General features: G+C 38.2%; 1 pseudogene; it reads right to left on the bottom strand.

The window, feature by feature from the left end:
* Window positions 1-708: 708 nt before the first annotated feature.
* On the bottom strand, window positions 709-807 carry LOC141636107 (small nucleolar RNA R71; annotated as a pseudogene).
* Window positions 808-10,635: the final 9,828 nt, after the last annotated feature.

Genomic DNA, 10,635 nt, shown 5'->3' with positions numbered 1-10,635 from the left:
AGCAGTATATTGTAAAACAGCATATTGACCCCAAATATGCTGTTTCAATATGTTATTTACCAAACACTAAAATCAGCATATTGAGTGGTCAAACAAGCTAATACTCTTGAATATGCTAAAAACTGGCCAATCTGTCGTTTACCAAACAGGGTCATAAACTAACTCGATTCTATTACAACAATAATTGCTTGTATCTATGTAACTTATTTAAGTGATCTCATCATGATTCCCCTATGAACACATGACACCCTAGTGTTTTTAATGAATTGCTTACAACTCTATTTGCTTACTTTGCTTTGCTTTCATTTTTTACTTTTTCCTTTGTTAAGTAGTTTAAATTGCAAATCTCAACCTCAACCCAAATTGTGACAATGAGACATAGCTATTTACAACCGATAAGTCAATACAATACCTGTCCCTGGGATCCGACCTCTACATACCGCTCTACTAATAGTAGTTTGTTGAGATTATAAACATTGTTTGAGGGCATAGAATAGACGACAATTGTGACTATTGTGATGCAATTTCCAAAACGGGGGTAACACAAGATCAAATTCAATGGGTATTGTTCCCTTTTTCCTTGATTGGAACCGCGAAGCAATGGTTGAAGAGCCTAGACAAGGCCACTCTTGGAATCGATTCATGAAAGAAGATAGCACTTGCCTTTTACAAGAAGTTTTACCCTCCGGAGAAAATGAACATGTTAAGAGCCCAAATCACCGGGTTCAAGCAAAGAGATGAAGAGTCTCTATATGAGGCATGAGAAAGATTCAAAGATACATGTCGCTCTTATCCTCATCATGGGTTTACCGAATGGTTTCTAGTCCAACAATTTTGGAATGGGTTGTATGAAGACTAAAGGAATGTGCTCAACATGGGTTCTAATGGAATATTCACCGAGGTAGATGATAACCAAACTTGGGCCAAGATAGAGGAGATGGCCGTTCACAACTATCAATGTAGTAGGCCAAGAAAAGCTACTAGGGGAGGGAGACATGAAGTTGAATCCGTCACACAATTGAGTGTCGATTTAGGTTCCCAATTATGCTCCCATATTGAAATAATGAACTTGAAATTTGACAAGGCCATAACAAAGATAAATGAGGCCTCTCAATCACCCAAGCAACATAAACAAGTCAATGTCATGGTGTCAACGTCTTCTATTCCAAATGAAGTATGTGAGAATTGTGTAACTTTGGGACATGATCAAAAAGAGTGTAGGGGCACAAATGAGCAAGTGAATGCTTTCCAAGCATACAAGAATGGCACCCCTTACTCCAACTTTTACAACAAAAACACCAAATTTCACCCAAACTTCTCATATATAAGCCAAAATGTTCAAAATTCTCAACCAACAAACACCCCACCTCCAATGAGAAATCCTACTAAAAAACCCCTTTTCAACCAAAACCAAGGATTCGAAAACCAACCCTCTTACAATCAAACCAATGACCAAGGTTTTGATGTTCAAAAAGCGGTCCTTCAAATGCAAATGAACCAACAAGACTTCTTCACTCAAATGCAAAGAGATAGCCAAGCCAAAGACACTACTATCAATAAAATCCTTGCTCATACCAGGATGTTGGAAACACAAATGACCCAATTGGCCTCTTCGACTTCCCAAAGGTAAAAAGAACAATTACCTCCCCAAGGTAATCCTCCTACAAAGCATGGAACCATCAATGCCATTCACTTGAGGAGTGGTACATAATATGAGGGACCTAAGAAGCCGATTGAAGAGGATGTTATTGAGAAAAGTGTCAAGCCAAGAGATGTGATGGAACAAAGGAAGAAATTGAAACCATTGAGGAGAAATCCTAGGATAGTTGAACCAACTACCAATGAATCATTAAAGAAGAGAAATGAAGAGAAGGCCAAAGAGGTTGAAAGAGAACCTATTCTGATTAGACTTCTGTTTCCAAGTCTTCAAGCCAAGCCCAAGCTTGATGAGCAACATGGTAAATTCATGGAGATTGTGAAGAAATTTGAGGTTTCCATCCCATTTACGGAGTTGATAAACCATGTGCCGGCCTATGCAAAATACATGAAAGACATCCTTACCAAGAAGAAGTCCATTAGAAAATTGGAAACTATCACATTCACAAAGATAAGTAGTGCAATACTTCAAGGATATTCCCCACCTAAGCTCAAAGATCCGGGAAGTTTCTCCATTCCATGTACCATCTGCGACACCATGATCAACAAAGCCCTATGTGATCTAGGTGCAAGTAAGAGTGCCATGCCATACTCGGTATAAAAAAGGCAAGGGATGGGAGAACTTAAGTGCACTAATATGACTCTACAAATACAGACCGAACAACAAAGAAACCAGTTGGGGTATGGGAAGATGTAACCGTGAGAATTGGAAATTTTTTTATATCGGTGGACTTTGTTATCGTTGACATGGAGGATGATTCCAATACACCGATCATTCTAAGAAGACCGTTCTTATACACCGCCGGAGCGGTCATTTACGTAAAGCACTGGATGATCACACTTGAAGTTGGTGATAAAACAATCACCTTTAATCTTGAAAAGACTATGAGAGCTCCCAACTTGCATGAACTATACTTTATGGATGATCATTATAGCCGGGAAGGTGAAAACAATAAAGTGGAATCCCCATTCTAAGGTCAAGTCAAAGAGGAAAATCCTAAAAAGAAGGGCAAGGAAACACCGCCCAATTGGAAGAAGAAAGTGGACGATATTAAAGTGGCTCTATTCGGAGAGCATGAGATTTTTCTTAACAAGAATGAGAGCTTAAAAGGCTCATCTATCATGACAAGTATCAATGAAGGCCTCGTTGGCCATGACAACAAGAATGGGGAGTTGCTGTTGCCAACTCATAATCCTCTTAACATGGGGGAAGAAGCAAAGGAAGTAAATGTTCTATGGGGTAATGAGTTCCTACGTATTTGTTAATCCTTACACTGGAAACGTTATGATCCTAGATCAAGGCTTTGTAGCCCCATGTCACCACAACATTGACTCGAGTTCCTACAGTAGTGGAAGCAACTATGTACTAAGGTCTACACAAGGCTTCTACCATGAAAGTAAGCAAGCCTTCGATTACTTCTATAAGGCGTTGAGCAATATTAACAACGCCCGTGCTTTGCCCCTTTGAAACCTCTCAAAATGAAGGAGAGTTTGGTGGAGTCCTACATAAACCACCATTTGTAAATATGCTAACCTCTTAACTTGCATTCCATTTAATTTGTGCATTCAATTATGTTTGCATTGCATCATATATACTTTGTTTTAGGAATTTTAAGACATGAGAGTAAGTGACGGAGGGTCGCTAATTGTGTTTGTAATGTGTAGTGTATGATGATCAAGTGTGGGGACGCAATTGCCTAGGCTATCCAAGCCTATGGAGTGCAACCCAATGATGGAAAAATGGGAAATGAAAGATCAAAAATAGCTGAAAAGGAATCCCCACAAGTTCACATTAGCTCGTGGGGTTTAGAGAAAAGAAGCCAAGGGCTGCACTGCAGCCCGCTCGAGCTGAAACCGGGACGGTCGTCCCAGTGTTCAGCCCACTCGAGCTAGAGCCAGGTCGGGCATCCCCAAAGAACAAATGCAAAACTCTGAAGCATGCTCCGCCCATCCCGGCCTAGGGAAGCACGTCCCTACCTGCTAATCAATTAAAACACATGATTCCTCCCTTCATTAATCATCTCTATTTTCCCCATTTACAAACACAAACACCCTTCCCTCACTACAACACTCAATCCAATAATCAAAAACCCACAATACTCAACTAAATTCATCAACAATCATTTCAAACTTGCTCAAAATCAAATCAAATCACTCCATTGACAACATTTAGTCCTTCAAACATCAAAATCTTACCAAATCAATAAAAAAAATTCTAGGGTTAGCACATTTTCGAAAACCCCCAAATTAATTGAGAATTTGATTGAAAGTGGAAGAAAGGAAGGGCATTCAAGCATACTAAAGGTTTGTTGACACCAATTCAAAGGAGAAATCAACATGGCAAGAACCAAGGGAAACACTAAATCATCAAAGTCCCAAAATCTTTCAAAGAGACAAAAAGTTCTAGCATCTAAGGCGTTGCTGGTGGTTGAACAAGCAAGAGAGGAAGCATGGAAGCCTATTGAGGCCATTAAGGGTGTTTCCACTACAACACCAGAGGTCGAGCAACTCAAAGACTATCCGGAGGTAACTTTCCTTACTAATGGTCATAGAAATGTATTCGAATCCCTTAGCAAAAAAGAAAGTCATTGCCACAAAATTTGTTTGCCAAGAGACTTTAGGAAAGTTGGGAGTGCTTGATCAAACTAGAGCATTCTTCGAGTCTATGGGGTTATCTACCTTATTTGAGATGGATGAATTAACTTACCCCTCCCTTAATTTGGAGTTCATTAGCTCTTTAAAGATGTAGAAGGTAGATACTCGAAGGTATGTTGAGTTTTGGCTTGAGAACCAAAGTAAGCACTTGATTAAGGCTCTTTTCGGTAACGTACTTAAGCTTGATGACCAATGGGATTTCTTCAAGAAGCCTCTAAATTTCAACGCCAAACCCCTATGTAAGGCGATTGCCGAATGAGAATTGAATACTTTTAGGAAGTGCAATGCCTTGTATATCCACCATCCGGGTATTCGGTATTGTCATCGGTCCATAGCCAATATCTTAATAGCAAGAAAATAAGCAAATCATATGACCGAACTTGACCTTACCTACTTAGAGTCTTACATGAATGTCCATGGGAAGTCTAAGAAAGATTACATCATTCTCCAATTGTTGTTGGAGAGGTGGATGGACATACAAGAAGGAAAGGAAAAGTCAGCCTTTATTGTCAATGGTGGCTTGATGGCAAAGTTGGCTAAACACTTTAACCCAAACATCAATGAGAACAAAGCTTACAAGCCTGTTAAGGGTGGTTCTCCTTGTTATGAGTACGCTAATTCACAAATTCCATTGGGTGAGACATGATAACTCAACCTCGGGATACGAATGGATAATCAAGGGAGCCCACTCCATAGTCTTGCCACGAAAAATTTGCCGTATTTTCACTCACCGAAACAATTATCTTATTCCCGTTGCCCGACATGCCAAGATAGTTATCAACGAACAACAAAATCAAAATGAAGACCCCTCCTCCTTAGTTATACCGCCTTACCCCTTTGCCTTTGAAGAATTCACAACCGATGATCCAAATATTGTGGAAGGCAATGATTACTTGACTAAGTTCATGAAGCATGGAGGCTTACAAGGATCGCGTGAATGCCTATTATGCCCAATATCCACCACTCTTTCACCTTGCTAGGCAAGGACTTCTTGACCCTAAGAGTCCTTTGCCGGATTAGGTGGATAGGAAGGTATTCTTTCCTCAAGCCTCCCAATATGAAGAAAGGGAAAACCGGGTTGCTAGGAGTGAGGAACATGGTGATGATGAACATGGGGAGAGTAGTAGAACAAGCAATGAAGAAAGTGATCAAAGTTCAAGTGATGATGAAGATGGTGATGCCTCCGGATCTTTAGAGGAGGATGATGATGATATCATGATGAGTGATGGTTGATTGTTGACTAGCGAAAGGAGGACGACATAATTAAGGAGTTGATGGCTTCCATAGCATCTTATGTTATACCATTGTGAATCTCCTACCCCTCATTTTGCTTTGTTTCTTATCTCATGATTACATACTTTACATGACTAGCAGTTAGAGCATTTAGAGAGTCATTTTTGGGCTTTTTATGGCTAAGAGTTTTTGAGTCCCAGCAACACCAAAGGACTCACACCTCGGCAAAATTGAGGTGACTATTTTTTTTGCTCCCACCATGAAGAATCCAAAATGACAAATCACATGCATTGCATACATAACTTATGAATAATCTTCTAATTTTTGCACTACCAATAGTGTTTAGTTTGGTTTGGGGAAGTTCATTCATAAGCAACCCGAGTTAATTCAAATTAGCTCTCAAACCTAATAGAAAGAATGCATCATGTAGGATTGCTTAGTTTGCATCATGTGTAATATATATCATGTAATATACATTTAGTATAAAATTCATGTATTTCATATAACTTCATGCATTTGCATTTTCATAAATTCCTATCTTTTGTCCATTGAGAACAATGTCCACACTAGTGTGGGGATGGGAAATTCTAATATGTAACCTATTTTATAAAAATGATAAAAATTAAAAAATTTGAAAATTCCAAAAACATGTTCTTTTTTGCATAGACTTTTATATACATGTTTGTTTGTCACTCTTATCACATGGGGATGACTGCCACATTCGAAGCATAAGGGTATAAAGAAGACCGCATGGTATGATTTTTCCAAATCTCCTTCTCCCTTTCTTATATGTTAATGACAACATGGCTACTTTTTGATGATGCGGTTTATACCTATGTGATATTAGGAGTTGCATTTGTATATATGGCATAATAGTTGATAAAAGCATATGCATTAAAGTTGTATCCATGTTAGTTGCATCATGGCATGTAGTTGCATGGTAGAAAACATTTTGTGAAATGCCTAATTGGGAAGCTTGACAAGTGTATATAAGGCCCTTGTAGATAATTTTTCTCCTTGATACTTTCTTTGCTAGAATACTCTCAAGGAAACCTAGGATTTGTCATACTACTATGTTTTGACCCATGGACTAAGACCTAGTCAAGAGTACCTTGTGGTGTGATAGTTCTTTGGCTACTGTTTATTCCAAGGTGACCTTTGAAGCCATGCAACCGTTCGTTCGCTTCTATCATCATTTTGTCAAACAATATGGTATGGACACTATAATCATCAAATTGAGTTCAAATGCCAAATGAATGTCAAAAATTTTGCAATTTTGTCAAAGAAATAAGGAGCACAAAATAGACTCCTATGCTTTTCTAGAGTACCCTTGCTACATATGGGGTTACTCTCAATGTTTAAATGTCATATCAAAGCCAAAAAGTCAAAATGCCAAACATAAAAAATGGCAAGAAATGTTCTTCAATTGTCAAATCCAATGAAAACATCATGAAACTAAACTATCTTGATCCCTTTATCCATTGATGATCCTATCTTTGTCGCATGGTGGAGAGGGGACGACCCTTCTTTTTGTCTAGGCAAGAGGGGGAATTCCGTGAACGTACAGTGTTTTATAACACCATAGGGAATTTGCTCTTGATGAAATCATTTAGAAATTGTGGACGAAAGTAGCCTAGTTTAACACAACTTGGAGGTGACTTGCTTGTATCCTCTTAGACTTAGTAACTTGGAGAACTAATATCTATGGTGGAATGTGTACCCTTAAATTACTTCCCTTTTAGTTGATTTCCGCCACTTAGATGAGGAAAGTTGTTATTATTTTGTAGATGCATCCTTTGGCGTGTTTTGTGTGCTTAATGTTTGGCTACATCGCCATTTTGGCAAGCCCTATCTTGCCTTGCAAGAAGGAATCTTACCTCATAGATTGTTGGGTTCCTTTGATTGTTGATAACATGCCCATTTAATGTGTGTTCTCTTAGTTTACCTTTTCAGGTTTTATGATCAAATCAAGCGTGGATTAAGATGTGTTGAATTGTTGATCGCCCAAAGTATAAAGTCATTTGCGTCATCTAATGTACAAGTTAGGGAGTAGAGTATTTAAAAGCAATAATGACAGTCAAGACTATTGTTACCCTTACAAGTAACAATAGTCTGGACTGTCACCATGATCCGTAACACTTGAAATTCATTTTCACTTTTCAAAAATCCTTATTGTTTTTCTACAGTGACTTGGACTTAAAAGATAACTTTTAGATTTCTTTCTAAGGATTTGAGTTTCTAGAAAAAAAGGTTTAGCTAATTATCAATTCAAATTATTTCCTCTTTGTGTCAATTTGACTCCTTGGTCTTTTGTAAAACAAGGATTCCTTTTTTGCCATTTTGGTGAAAACTTGTCACCTTGTGACTTGTTTTCAACTCTTTGTTTTCTGAAAAACCAAAGGCCTATTTTGGATAATTACAAACCTTCTTTTCTTCTTTTGCCTTTTGAAAGAGTACCTTCTTTTGTGCAAGTGTGGGGAAGAGTTGGTCTTCATCACATGTGAACATCTTTGAAGTTCAAAACCCTAAATCACCCACCTTGCTTGCCCTCTCTATAAAAGGAGTGCCTCATCTCATATTTTCCACAAGACTTTCCTGAGAATTTAATTAAGTTTGCAAAATTGTTTTCAAAGTTTAAAACCATATCTTTTTATTTGCAAAGCTTTCAAAAGTCTTCAAGTGTTACAATTATAACCACTTTTGCTTTAAGTACTAAACTCTCTCACTTATGAACCGTTTGATCTTTTAAAGTTATCCATATCAATTCTTGTTAAGAATCAGTCCGTGGAAACTTGATCCATAAAACGTTCTAAGTTAGTGTGTAGAGTTTAGGACGGAGTAGTCCTTGGACTCTTTGGCAACCGGAGTAGGATGCGAGCTACCTTGTTCTAGGACGGAGTAGTTCTTGAACTTCTGTCATAACCGGAGTAGATTGTTGGTCTCTTTTTTGTACGAGTTTTTTAGTAGTCGGAGTAGATCACTAAAATTAATCAATAAAAAGTAGATTGGACGTAGGCACTTGAGTTATTGCCGAACCAATTCAAAAATCTCTTGTTTGATCTTCATTTGTTCTTTATTCCGCTACTTTTATATTACTTAGTCTTATTATTTGCTAAACTCTTGAGTAACAGTTCCACATACTGTCACATTCGGTCTGTAGCCTATACTCCATACGCTGAGATGAATAGCAACAGTTAGAACCATTGTTATCTTCAGACTTTAGCAAAATTATCTTTTAATACTCGTTTAATCCTTCAATATTAATCGATGTATTCACTTATCTCCCATATTATCAAACAACTTACTTTAATTTAAAAAAGTTTAATTTGAAATTTTTAAATAGTACCTAATTCACCCCTTCCCCCTCTTAGGTACTTGAATCCATAAACTCTTCAATTGGTATCAGAGCCTCGTGCTCTTGATCGCGGCTAATCGCCTTAGAATTTGATTCTTGGGTAATGGATTCCGAGAAACACTCCAAGATCTCGGTCTTTACCGGTGCGAATTTCGGATGGTGGAAACTCAAAATGGAACATTACATCAAAAGTATAGACTATCAATGTTGGACCATCATCCAAAATGGACCTCTTGTTATTGAGGAAACCGATATATTAAACGGTTTCAGCAAAACGAAAGAGGAAAAAGATTACAATGAAAATGACTTCAAACTTGCCGAAAAGAACTCCAAAGCAATGTCGATTCTTCAACGTTGTGTTGGTGAGGGGGAATTTAGTCGAATCTCTGGATGTCCTACGGAAAAATCTATTTGGGATTCACTTGTACTTGCTTATGAGGGGACTTCCCAAGTTAGAAAACACCGTATTGACTTTCTCATGCAACAATATGAGATGTTTAGAATGTCAAAGGACGAGTCCACAAATAGCTTTTCTTCACGTTTTTCTTGTATTATTAATGAGCTAAAAAGTCTAGGAAGGAATTTCAAGTCCGAGGACATCATTCGAAAAATCCTTCGTTGTCTAACCTCTATGTGGCAACCCAAAGTTACCGCCATAGAGGAAACCAAAGATTTGTCAACCCTATCTCTTCATGAACTAATGGGATCACTAATGGCTCACGAGTTTAATCTCGACAAGCATTCTAGTGAGTCCTCAAAGGGAAAGAGTCTCGCCCTCACATCCTCTCCAACTGATGGAGAAGATGAGGAGGAAGACGATTTCGCTATGTTCTCAAGGAATTTAGCCGGGTTAGTCAATGGTGAAGGAAACAAAAGGTTCAATAATAATTACTAGAAAAAACGCTTTCCTAAGAAACGATCTACTTTCACCATGGGATGCTTTAAGTGTGGTAATAAAACACACCAAATTAAAGAATGTCCCAAGAGGGATGAAATCAAATCTAAAGAAAAACGAGATAAAGTTAAAAAGGACTACAAACATAGAGTCATGAGTGCTAGTTGGGGAATGTCCGACTCCGAGGAAGATGAGGAACTCATCGAGGAGGAACTAGAGGCTAAAATGTGTCTTACAAGTCATCTTAAGGACAAAGTCTCAAAAACATTAAAAATCGAACACCTTAGATGCCTCATGGCTAATCCCGATGACTCCGAATCCGATTCCCACAATGTGGTAAATCATCTAAAGGCCAAGGCTAGAACTTACTCCAAAGAGAAAGTATGTAAGCTTCTTGACCAACTTTTTTATAAGTGTCGGTTTCAAAATGAGAAACATGAGTTCATGCAAAATGAGATTGAGGAAATTGCTCAAGAAAACTTTAACCTTAAGAATGAACTAAAAGCAACTGACAGCGTCACTGTCACCTCTGAGGCTTATGATGAAGTAAAGAGAGTCAACAAATTGAACAAACAATTGACTAAAGAATTACAGCGTCTTATGATGACCCCCACGGACGTCTCTGACCTTGAAAATGTCAACACTACCTTGGTGACGCAAGTCTCCTCACTAACCAAGGAACGTGATGATATTTCAAAGGACAAAGATGCTCTCAAAAATGACGTGTATGACCTTGTGATTGAGATAGTAGACTTGAGAGAAATAGTGTCTGGAACTGTTGTATCAAACAAAGACTTAGACGAGTCAAATGAGAACGTTACGTGTTTGGTCAATGAAAACG

The sequence above is a fragment of the Silene latifolia genome, chromosome Y (genome assembly GCF_048544455.1).
Source record: "Silene latifolia isolate original U9 population chromosome Y, ASM4854445v1, whole genome shotgun sequence".
NCBI classification, from domain to species: domain Eukaryota; kingdom Viridiplantae; phylum Streptophyta; class Magnoliopsida; order Caryophyllales; family Caryophyllaceae; genus Silene; species Silene latifolia.
The sequence above is the reverse complement of the archived record's forward strand: the minus strand, read 5'-3'. Positions and strand labels throughout refer to the sequence as shown.